Source organism: Glandiceps talaboti, chromosome 15 (assembly GCF_964340395.1).
Source record: "Glandiceps talaboti chromosome 15, keGlaTala1.1, whole genome shotgun sequence".
NCBI classification, from domain to species: Eukaryota; Metazoa; Hemichordata; class Enteropneusta; family Spengelidae; genus Glandiceps; species Glandiceps talaboti.
Genome location: NC_135563.1, coordinates 339468 through 352049, shown reverse-complemented (window position 1 = coordinate 352049; position 12582 = coordinate 339468). Strand labels below are relative to the sequence as shown.

General features: G+C 38.0%; 1 protein-coding gene across 7 annotated transcripts in view; it reads right to left on the bottom strand.

Annotated features, from left to right (window-relative positions):
* The window catches only part of LOC144446976 (uncharacterized), a 334721-nt gene extending 329687 nt beyond the window's left edge, over positions 1–5034 (bottom strand). For all 7 annotated transcript variants that reach the window (XM_078136846.1, XM_078136848.1, XM_078136850.1 and 4 more), the window contains exon 1: positions 4999–5034. The gene's annotated coding sequence lies outside the window, so the exon portion shown is untranslated. The remainder of the gene's footprint in view (positions 1–4998) is intronic.
* Positions 5035–12582: the final 7548 nt, after the last annotated feature.

The following is a 12582-nucleotide window of genomic DNA, read 5'->3' as shown; positions in this document are numbered from 1 at the left end:
TATATTGATAGCTTGCTTATGAAAGTGTTGAAATTATTATTTTAACAACTACTTTTTACAAGTGAACAAAAAATTGTATGCTATGCTATAGTAACAATATTAATTAGACCATGAAAATTAATATTATTTAGGACACCTGTTTATTGTGGAGAGAACTTTTCAGTACCCACAGAAACTTTCAAAGTGACATTTTTTTGATAATAAACAAAAGAAAGCCCAATCAATCACAACAGTGCATTTGTAAGCCACACAAACATACCCCACTATTTGGAATGGGCAAGCACTTTTTGATTTGGGCAAGTACTTTTTGTTTTCTACTTGCCCAGTGGACAAGCGAAATTTTTTCGACCCCTGCGTATGTAATTACTGCATTCGTCTTCAATAAGAATGGAAATCTGAGGTACATTTCTCGAAATTACTTTCAGTCAGAGGTCAGAAAAGTTACGCTGATTTTGCCGTTGATAACTTTACGCAGCTGTCAATCAACATGTAGGACACACAAACAAACTAATCCTAATGATGCTTACATTTATCTCCAAAGTAAACACGATAGTCAATAGCTGAAAATCACGATAGTGTGCCATATACATGTTCACGATTACAATTAAATTCTAGCCGTCTTCTTTGCTTGAAGCCGAGTTATGAGCACATTGAGTAAATATATTTTCTGTGTCTTGCACAACGACCAATCCCAATCAGATTGGGTGAACAACGCCTCGACCGCTTCTCTCTGATCTTCGGTGACGATAATTGACATCTTTAAAACTCATCCTGACTGCAAGTTCAGACTGATGTACTGTTCTAAACTCTGACTGCACAGTTTATAACATGTTAGTACTTTGTACCACAGACAACTTGTCTGTGGTTTTACCATCATTTCACATCCATTTATATACACAACCACCCTTGCCTCTTGGTGTACGCGATCCATTGCTATGAAGTGCTGCTAGATAGAACTTCTGTCAGTGTCACGTCTGTAGCCTCTGTTCGTACGATTGTGGCGTTGACTATCATAAAATTTCAATGATATTTTCAATGGCCAATAAAGTAGGAAGTGTGTCATACGTCGAAAGAAGGAGAGTTGCCCTACGATTATCCATTTATAAGCATTGTTCTAATTTACAACACAGTATTTGTAAAATACAAACTACCTGGAAGTATATAAACTACAAGTTTATATTGTCTCGATTTTGTATCATACAGTAAGTATCGCATTTCTTTTGAAAATGGTTTCAAATTCAATTCTGAATACAACGAGATTCGCATTGTTTGAATATGTAACAATAAAATGTTCACAGTGTAGCAAAAACTTCAACTAAGTAAAGGAGTCTGAAGTTCGGTATGGTATTGGTTATTTTTACTCGTGATTGCCTGTACTGATCTTTCTTCAACTGTAAAATTTAACAAATCAGATGACCATGAAATGCTAATAAATAGTTGTCTGATGTACTTCAATTTATTGGGGTCACCCTATTTTTTTTTCTGTTTTTCATTATTCGGTTGACCCAAAGTTTCACACACACACACCCCCCCCCCCCCCGACATCAACAACAAAAATCACATAAAAAGAAAACATCAAGGAAAAGACACAACAAACTGTCATATCATATAGCATCGTGATAAAGATTACGTAAATTGACTCCTCAATCAGAATCTGAAATAATGGGGTGCAATAGCTTTAGGTATATATAGACTCAGTACTCTGAGGTGGCACTAGTTGAAGACGTGTCGGATAGGAGCACAATCTCCGTGCCGTGGTAAATATGGAGGCACTTTTCTGTTTTTGTTTCAGGTAGAACGTCTACCATTTGCACATTTGAATATTATCTACGCCTCACTATCACACATTTTATACATGAATTTTATTGCTATATAATATGCTAGCTGCAGTCGAGGAAAGGTAAAAAGGGTGTCCAAAACATCTATTGCTTGAGTGGAGTGTCGGTCGGAATTGGTACAATAAGTTGACTTCCGTAGCACTCTCTCGCTACCAGTACCACTGTACATGCTGTAACAGCTAGCTGCTAAACAAAAGGCAATAGACGAGTGAGCATGACAATGTATTGGGCGTCGAGCTCATCAACGACGTCATTTACGAATGTTAAAAAAACACGCGGTTTCAAGCTTTAACAAAGAAAGATAGGAAAGGAAAAAGTACTTGATTATGACCATGAAAATGCATTAACGAAGACAAGTTTCCGCTGTAGTTTACGTGTGTTGAATGTTGAGTGACCTTACATTGAACTGTATGCAAATCATACGATATATATGTAACGTCGGGGAGTGAAATAAATACACTAGAACCGACTGGGTGTACTGATAGTCACTTATACTTTATTGATGTGTAGTTTGAACATTACAATATAGAGAAACGCCCCATTAAATGACGTCACATCATGAATAAGTAATAGCAAGGGAGATGCGGCAAGGGACAACAGTCGTTCGGGCCTTCGGCCCTCGATCACTTGGGCCTTCGGCCCTTGATATCAGTTTGCGATTAGTCTAGTGTTGCGCCCGGATCGGAGTTTAGCTAAAACATAGGAAAAAAAGGCACGAGCAACTGTCGACAGTCTATGTAATTATGAATATTTTTTTTAGTCCCGTCATGAATTTGATGTGACTTAATTTTGCACTACCTTTATCAGGTGGAGAATTAAAATGTTGATAAATACTTTTGAAACTTATGCTGGATTTTGGTTAGTTGTCTGTACCAGGTTGTCATTAGTCTTTAATAATAATATCTGTCACTGTGGTCATCATGTGAGTGATTGTAGACTAGCTTTGTGCTTTAGTGCCATTTTTTTCCGTTTTTGGACATGACATATCATTGACCAAAAATATATCTTTTATTTGTTTCACAGTCATTTACACATAATAAAGAGTTTGAACAAATGTTTTCTTCTTCAGGAGAAATGGTTGGCTATATGGCATTGGCTGTATTTCGAGGAAAATGGAACGTTTTGCCGGATCTGCAAGGAAGCAAACAAAAAAAATCCATTTACCATTGGTGAAGGATGTAAAAATTTCAAGACTTCAACCATGAGTCGCCATGCTGGAAATAAAGATCACCATCAAGCAATTCTGGAACTGCAACTAAAAAAAAAACTTTCAACGTGCCCCAGTCAATGCAGATGCGCAGGTTACACAACCTGTCAAAGTTGAAATAAAAATATTAAAAATATTCACCTGACTTTCAAGTTTTCTTCTTCTTCCCCATAATGATATACTTCCATCTTCTTATCAGTGTCACCTGGTCAAACAAGTCTGAAGAAATTTGCTTTGGCGTGTCCCTGCTTTAAATATTTATTTTCAATGTAAAACTTTCATGTTTCCATAGTGGAACATTTAATTACTAGTGATATTCATCATCTTGAGAATCCTGATTTTTCCCTTTCATGGTGGACAATGATGGCCCTCTTTTTTCTCAAATGGCCCTCTTTTTGCACAGGTAGGGGCCCACAATGGCCCTCCTTTTTGGTATCCTAGATTGAACACTGACCATAACAAAGCGGATAAGTCCTTTAAAATTTGTTGATAGAGCTTACAGTTTTAATGAAAAATTTGCATAATGAATGATTTTAGGTAACTAAACTGTATCTTAAAAATGCAAGCTTCAAATGTTGTATTATATGGGACATATATCAACCATAATAATATACACTTGTCCTTGTAATTTGGTACATACATTAACCTAAGAAAGCACACTTGTAAAAAAAAAAAAGAAGCCTGTTACCATTATTTTTTTAGTTCAATGAGTTATTTGCATAATTAGTGATTCCCTTACAGGAGGCATTCACTTTAAATCTGGTTATTAATACAGAGGTATCAAATAAAATGTAATTTTTTCTACAAGCTTTTTTTAGTAACTCTTTAAATGTTATGATTGTAACTAGTCTGGATGCCAATATGGTCTCTAACTAAAGTAAACAGCACACATAGTTGTTCATTCAATCAGTGAACCCTAACTGTTATACATGTACTGATGTACATGTAGTGACATTAACAGTGTAACAGAGGCTTGGCTTGGTGAATTCATGTACAAACTCATATTAAAGTTGGACATATGCCAAATAACACAAATGGTAATCAAATTTATCATCACTGAAGTCATTGATGGCCATAGGTAGTTGAAACGAAGATAAAATCGTAAAGCAAACTACCGTCACTGTACAAATATTGCATTTCTGTTGCAATATTCTTTCCTTATTATATCTTATTTTCACTGTGTATTGTCCAAAACAGAAACTGCCACTACTGCATCTACAGTATTACTTTTACACAGTTTTAAAATGTACATCGAGATTTGATTAGATTCGTTAAAGTATTATATTATTCAATCAACAAGTAAATCAACTATTGGATCAGCCAGTCTATCAGCCTGTTAAACAAGGAACATTAAAATACAAGCACTTGCATACATGTACGATCTGAGTCCGTATCACTTCTTCGTGTCAGTCGACCCCTTTGTGTTTGAAATCTCCGACGCGGCTTTATCAGTTTATCCATGGACCATCCACATTGATGGAGGGTCTATGGTTTATCACTGCACTATTGACCCTTGTTTACATGCACACTAATTAATGAATTCACGGTTTGACAGCTCATGGACAACTAGATGTTTATTGTGCGTGGGAAATCCATAGGGGGAAACTTGTAACGTTACGTGTTACACCTGTGCTTGATGTCCAGTTACACACTATCAACGGGTATGGTGTATCACTGTTCTTGACAAGTCTAACCACAAATTCACAACGTTATAATTTTAACACAAAGCTAAAACTTGTGCAAATGGTACTATTGATGGACGGTGCATTGTTTATTGAATGCATCCCTATGTGCAGCCCCTAGTCAGTACACAGACACTATTCCCAAAATTAACCTCTTGCTGGAAATGGACATAGGGGAAATCCGTGTCTATAGATGTATATTTGAGCTCGTACTGCTCCGTCAAATCACAAACCATTGCCCTAAATGTAAAACAGTGTGATTTACTTTTACCTTACAGCAGCGTCTTCGGTGTTACTTTCATGGCTGGGTGAGCTACTCTGAAGTGTCAAGCGTACCACACAACAGATATATAGGGTGTTCCTTCCGCCATAAGAATATAGTTCTACATGGGCCTTACTGTATTGACCCGTCATGATCACCATTAAGTGTCATATACTCAAATATTAGTGATTCTGTATAAATAATTCATTTAAGCAGGTGGATTATGAACTAATTAAATCAATTCGACCCTTTACTGCGCACTGATTTATAATTATCAACCTAGCCACATGGGGCGCATTGTATAAAATAGCAGACAAAAATTACCCCTGAGCTCTCCCCTGAGTAGTGTACATGAATACCTACTTACCTACGTACGTACGGACGTACACGTACGTGTGTCATGACAACACGGTACTGTAAGTTTATACCAAAAAAAGACAACGCTGTAATGGACAAGAGGAGTTCAAGTGACTGGAGTTTAGGTTAAGTTTTTGCTGATGCGAAGCTCTATACTGAATACCAGCTTTTAAATGTTGACTTGACCCCGGGACTTGACCTGAAGTTGGCAAGTGGCCAGTAAACAAATAAAATGGCATGGTCTTCATCCTGAATAGAAGCCAAAGGAAGGGTTGGGGGGAAAGAAAGAATGGCTGGCACTTAGAGATGGGAATTTTACAGTCTGAGACACCACTTCTTTCTGCACAGGGAGCCCGGGAACTTTGTCACAAAAATGAATAAATAAGCCTCAAGGGAGCCTTCAGTATTTACAAGGAGGGAGGGCGGAGGAATCGGGTTGGTCACATTTACAAACCTGTTCTTGAGGGTGGGTCATATTTTACATTACAATGTTTGGGGGAGGGTCACATTTTACCAACCGTAGTATTGTGACCAAATTGAAGATTCAATTATTGTCAATTTGTTTTGTGTGTTTTGAGATGTAAAAGTGAGATGAGCACTCAACATTTATTTTTACAAGTACTTTACATGCAAAAATACAAAATTCAAAATACATATATTGTAAGAAAATTGTTTAATAAAACGATGCATTTTGTTGAGTGTACCCATCTCACCTTATCACTCACACTGTACGTGAATGTTGTTAAAATATGATGATGATGATGATGATGATGATGATGATGATGATGATGATGATGATGATGATGACGACGACGATGATGACGACGACGACGACGACGACGACGACGATGATGATGATGATTTAGTTTTGAATGTCATAGAGAACACGGACAGTGATACATGTACTGACTCAAGAAGTACCAGTGAGTCTGATGAGAGTGACACTGATAATGGCAATACTGAAGGTGAACATGATGATGATGGCAATGATATCAGGGAACTTAAATACAAGTGACCAGATCAGGCAGAGTATGCACAACATAGAAAGCACGATTTAGATACTAACTAGATTGTGTATGATTATAATGTATGTATGTATGTATGTATGTATGTATGTATGTATGTATGTGTGTATGTATGTATGTAAAGCCACATTTGGGAAGACCAGGTGCACCAGCCATATCCACTTTTTAGGTAATTGTTTACGGAAACATGTCATTCCAGTTGGTTTTCAACTGAAGTTCAAATCATGTTTGTTGGGTCGCGCTACAAAGTTACAACGTTCCTGTGATAGACACCTCGATAAGTGTTCCCGTCATCTCATAAGGACTACCATCAAGGACCACTTACGACAACGTGATTATTTTGATCAACAACTTATGAAGTCACGTTCACAACTTAAGGACAACTGTAGCCATGGACAACTTAACACCATTAAGACAACGGCCCATGAACTCAACCGTGAATTACACACCAAATTGTTAGCTTGCAAGGAAGGAAAGCTGGATACCCTTACCAAAGCCCGACATCATGAAGATCGAGGTGAGTTTTATCAACCTCATAGTGACCGACAGCCCCTTCAAAACACATCTAAACGGCTTGTCGTCACCATCCCAGAAGACCTTAATATATCAGATTCAGAACGAAATGTTCTTAGCAGGGGGCTTACATACATCCCTATTAAATCTCATATCAACGAGTTCTATGTTAAACGTGATGTCGAAAGTTTTTTCCGTCGTCTTCGCTTGAAAGAGTACTTTGCTAATGATGATTATGATACCCAGGGTGAAGCTCGTGTTAATAATACCTATAACCAACGATTGTTTGGCGCCCTCCCTGTTAAATCACATTGGACACCTCAAGCTGGTCGCAAAAGTACTCTTGACCATTACATCAATGTTTGCAGGCGTGAGGTTTATACTATTAAATTTAATAACAAGTTCCCTTTCAGTAACATCACTAAGGAAGAACGCGATGCTATTTCATCCCTTAGAAAGCGCGATGATATTGTTATTAAGCCTGCAGATAAAGGCGGAGCAGTAGTTGTATGGTATAAAGATCTGTATGTGGCTGAGGCAGAGAGACAACTTTTAAACACGGATTTTTACCAGGAATTGGAATCTGATACTACAGAAGACGTGCAACGCGAAATTATGAATACTGTTAACGCTTTTATATCCGCTGGCGAATTACCTACGGAGGCACGCAACCTTATAGTCCGTCGACCAAGGACAGCCGTGTTTTATTTACTACCCAAGATACATAAGGTTAATATTCCTGGTAGGCCCATCGTCTCAGCTTGTAACTGCCCTACGGAACACATCGCGCGTTATTTAGATGCCCTTTTACGACCTATTGTGGCATCTCAACCTACCTACATTAAAGATACGAACCATGCTCTTAAAGTATTTAATGGCTTCCAATTCCAACAAGGTAAGCCACGATACCTTTTTTCTATGGACGTTAAGTCCTTATATACTTCCATACCACATAATGAAGGGTTAGTTGCAATCGAACACTATCTTAATTTAAGACCTGTACTTGACCCTCCTACCCACGTACTTCTTAGATTGGCTGAACTTGTTCTCACCTGTAATTATTTTACCTTTAATGACAGGTATTTTGTGCAGAAACGCGGCGTTGCTATGGGAAGTTGTCTTGGACCTAGTTATGCTTGTTTATTTATGTCTTATCAAGAACACCTTATTTTCAGCTCATATCAAGGGATCTTACCTGATCTATATAAACGATTTATTGATGACGGCGTTGGTGCAGCATCACTCAAACTTGAGGACCTTATGCAGTTTATTAACTACATATGTAATTGTAATCCTGCTATTCAGTATACTTATGATATTTCAAAACTAACTATCAATTTCCTTGACATCTCCCTTAGGATTGATGGTGATGATATAGCTACATCTATTTATACTAAACCTACTGATTCACATTCATATTTGCAGTATGGTTCATCACATCCTAATAAGTGTAAAGATTCCATTCCCTATTCACAATTACTTCGTCTACGTCGTATTTGTAGTAGTGATTTGGATTTCAGAAAAAGGTCTGCTGAATTTTGCACGTACTTCCATCAACGTGGTTATCCTATGTCTGTTACCAACGCGGCTTTACATAAAGTATCATCTTTGTCTAGGGAAGCTTGTATCAAATCACATGATCAGAGGAGTAACAACGATCGTCCCATACTAGCTCTTACATACCATCCCTTTTCAACTAGAGTTAAAAACATAATATACAAGCATTTTAATATCTTACGTTCTAATAGGGTTACCAATTCATTGTTCCCTGCAGTACCATTAACAGCTTGGCGTCGTGATACCAGTCTTAGAGATATGGTGGTACGTACAGAACAACGTGAATTGGAAGTTAATGCTGGTTCTTTTCCGTGCGATCGTACTCGATGTGGTACATGTCGTTTCATTATAAATACTAATCATGTTTTTGGCCCTAAGAACAGTGTGCCTATGGCGTAGAATGCCTGCCAATATTCGAAAATACAATACTGCAATGACTATATGCAATACTGCAATGACTATATGCAATACTACAATGACTATATGCAATACTGCAATGACTATATGCGATATGACTATATGAGATGACTATATGCGATATGACTACATGAGGTGACTACATGCGATATGACTACATGCGATGTGACTACATGAGATGACTACATGCGATATGACTACATGAGATGACTACATGCGATATGACTACATGAGGTGACTACATGCGATGTGACTACATGAGATGACTACATGCGATATGACTACATGAGATGACTACATGAGATGACTACATGCGACATGACTACATGAGATGACTATATGCAATACTGTGATGATGACATGATATGCGGCGATTTTGTAATGACGTTATGCCATTCGTAGATTATTCAATACGCATAATACGAGTATTAATATGAAACAGGCTAGGGAGTACTCCTCAGCATGTTGCACGTGGTAAGAGGTGGGGGGGGGGGGCTTGGAAGATTTTGGGGGAAAAAAGATGCCAAATGGATTTGCTTGAAAAAAAAATCCGGATATGAGAGGGTTATGGAAAAAAAAGATGTCTTGGCAGGGAAATGATGCACAGGTTCGAGTATACTGTTCAAATTGCTCGTACCTCTCCAACCAGGACACTTGTCAAATCATGACAAACAGTTTCAAACACATGTCAGGGACCAGTCAGTTTCGTTAGCCTGTGGTACATATAATATTTGTTCTTGTCTCTGTTTCTTTCATAAATGGTTTAAATATTACTTCATGTAAGGGTTCAAACATAACTATACATAAAAAATATACATATAATACATGTATTACCTAGCTACAACACTAGTTACAGAACATGCCATGTAAGTGTTTGGCTGTTTCACAATCAGTGCTTCACTTATCTTACACTTTGGGGCAAAAGTGAACTTGAAGGTTTTGTAATGGTAACCTTCATACTATTGGATAGTTTATAAAAGAACTTAATCTAAATTGTTCTAGTCTCTTCAGTATGAATTTGTCAAAAGGGATGCTATACTTCCTATTTCAGACACTACATGTATCGACACCACAACTCAAATTCAAGTTTATATTGTACACTAGGTATGACCTCCTAAAGTGCTCTAACACATCAGTAACTTTACTATAAATGCAATATCAATGACCCTATACCAATGTTACAGGCCCACTTTTATAACATGGAAAACTTATGGAAAAAGTTATATTTACTTTAGCTTTTCGATGTTTGGCAATATATATCTCAGAGGCTATGAATAACCTAAAAATCGCCTAAATAGAAACAAAAAACTGCAGATCTGGCGGGGGGGGGGCCCTTGGACTCCATCACCCCAGAGGCCACTCATTCGTTAAACCAACAATAAGATTCACCAAAATTGGTAAAAAAAAACTTAAAAAGCTTCTAGGGGAGATCCCCTAGGACCCCCCCCCCCCCCCATAAGAGGTAGACATGTCCAAGCCTCAAATCAAAGTTCTTCCCTCCACCTCTTACTGTCAAGATGCTATGAAATTTTATTTCAAAAATGTTTCAACCATGTGTAGATGCTTTTTACATGTTAGAGCTGTCTTGTAAAGCTTGCAAATTATTGTCTGAAAGTGTCTGTGAATAGCCTAAACATTGCTTGAGAAGTAAAAAACCTCGAGGGCTTCTAGGGGGACCCCCGAGAACCCCCCGTAAGAGGTAGACATGTTCCAGTCTCAAATCAAAGTTCTTTCCTCCAACTCTTACTGTCAAGATGCTATGAAACTTTATTTCAAAAATGTTTCAACCTCACAGAGTTGCTTTTTACATGTTAGAGCTGTCTTGTAAAATTTGTAAATTATTGTCTGAAAGTGTCTGTGAATAGCCTAAACATTGCCTTTAGAAGTAAAAATCATCCAGGCCGTTTTCTAGGGGGAGACCCGCTAGAACCCCCCCCCCATTCACAGACACTCGCACAAGAGGTAGACATATCCCAGTCTCAAAGCTCTTCCCTCTACAACTTACTGTCAGATGCTATGAAACTTTATTCAGGGGGGGGGGGGGGTCAGTGACTTTTTGTCGGCCCAATGGAAAAAAAACACTGACACACCCCCCCCCCCCCATCCACCAATCTGGAGAAACTGACCGGTCTATCTGAATGTTTGAGCTCACCAATCAAGTTTCCGATTTGTATTTTCAGTGTGTCACCATGGCATGCTTATTTAATTGAAAATCAAACATGTATGAAATATGTAGTTTTTTAAATATAATATGTGTGTGATAGAACAGCATCTTTTTACTCTCTCTATTACCGTGTGCCAAAACCAAACAGAAAATTGTGGCAACAAATGTAGGTGTTCAACATTGACGTAAAAAAAAAATCCGGATATCTCAAAGAAGCAAAGAAAAAAAAAGTTGCCAGCATAGGAAAAGGAGAAAAAAAATAATTCTCAGGCAAGCAGGTGGGAAAAAAAATAATGACTCTCCACCAATCTTCCAAGCCCCCAGGATATCGAATGGTCTACCCCTTATGCATATTGAATAATCTACGAATGGCATAACGTCATTACAAAATCGCCGCATATCATGTCATCATCTCGCATCGCAGTATTGCATGTAGTCATCTAATGTAGTCATATCGCATGTAGTCATCTCATGTAGTCATATCGCATGTAGTCATCTCATGTAGTCACATCGCATGTAGTCACCTCATGTAGTCATATCGCATGTAGTCATCTCATGTAGTCATGTGTGTCATTTAGATTTATTGTCATGTGTGCATCATTCGCCTTGTGTGTGCGTCATTTATAGTCACGAGCACAGGGCACGTATTATTGCTTAGATTGCCGCCCTGGATTGCCGTTTTCTTAGGAAAATATCGTACGAATCCTGCTGCTACAAATGTGTCAATCTCTAAAGTATCGGAAATGTTTTTTCCCTGGTTTTTTCCTTACTTACAGGTAGGAATTTATAGTCAAAAGGTTGTTATATCTAGTCTGTAGACCAGGAAAACAACAATCTAAGAAATATTACACGCCCCTGTGGTCATACGTGCATTACTTGCCTTATGTGTGTCATTTATTTCCATACGCTAGTCATTTGCCATAAGATGTGTGTCATTTGCTCTTACGCATACATAATTAATTTTGTGTGTCACTTACGTTAGACTGTAAGATACGTCCTGACGTTCCGCCCTCACCGGCGTGGGAGGGGTTGGCTGAAGTGTGAGGGCGCCCCATCACGGCGTACCTTACAGACTACACTTACGTTCATCATCATCACACATCATGATCAAATGTAGACGAATAATAAAAAGTAAGTACCCTAGACACTTAACACTCTAAGCCGTCAGATGTAGGTGATGTACACTTGATATCTTGCAGATGTAATAGAAATTGCCTTGAATGACAGCCACAAAAGCCAGACGATAGTACTTTCAGTTGGTCATTATATGTATAGACTATTTATAGAACTTATGGTATATTTTATTTCATTTATTTCATTCATCTAGATTAACTAGTATATACCGAGTACCGTTATGATATGGCAAGTCGGGCAAAAAAGTCCCCTGAACGTTAGATCCTTGATATTTTTATTGTCCATTCCTAATCCCAATGATATGATGTACAGGGTTGGTAGAACTTCACTGAGCTCTGTTGAAATGTGGCGCATGAAATATTGAATCTAACGTCCATATTATCTAGTCAATGCTAGGGGTATCATTGCTGCCAAGCAATTCTTTGT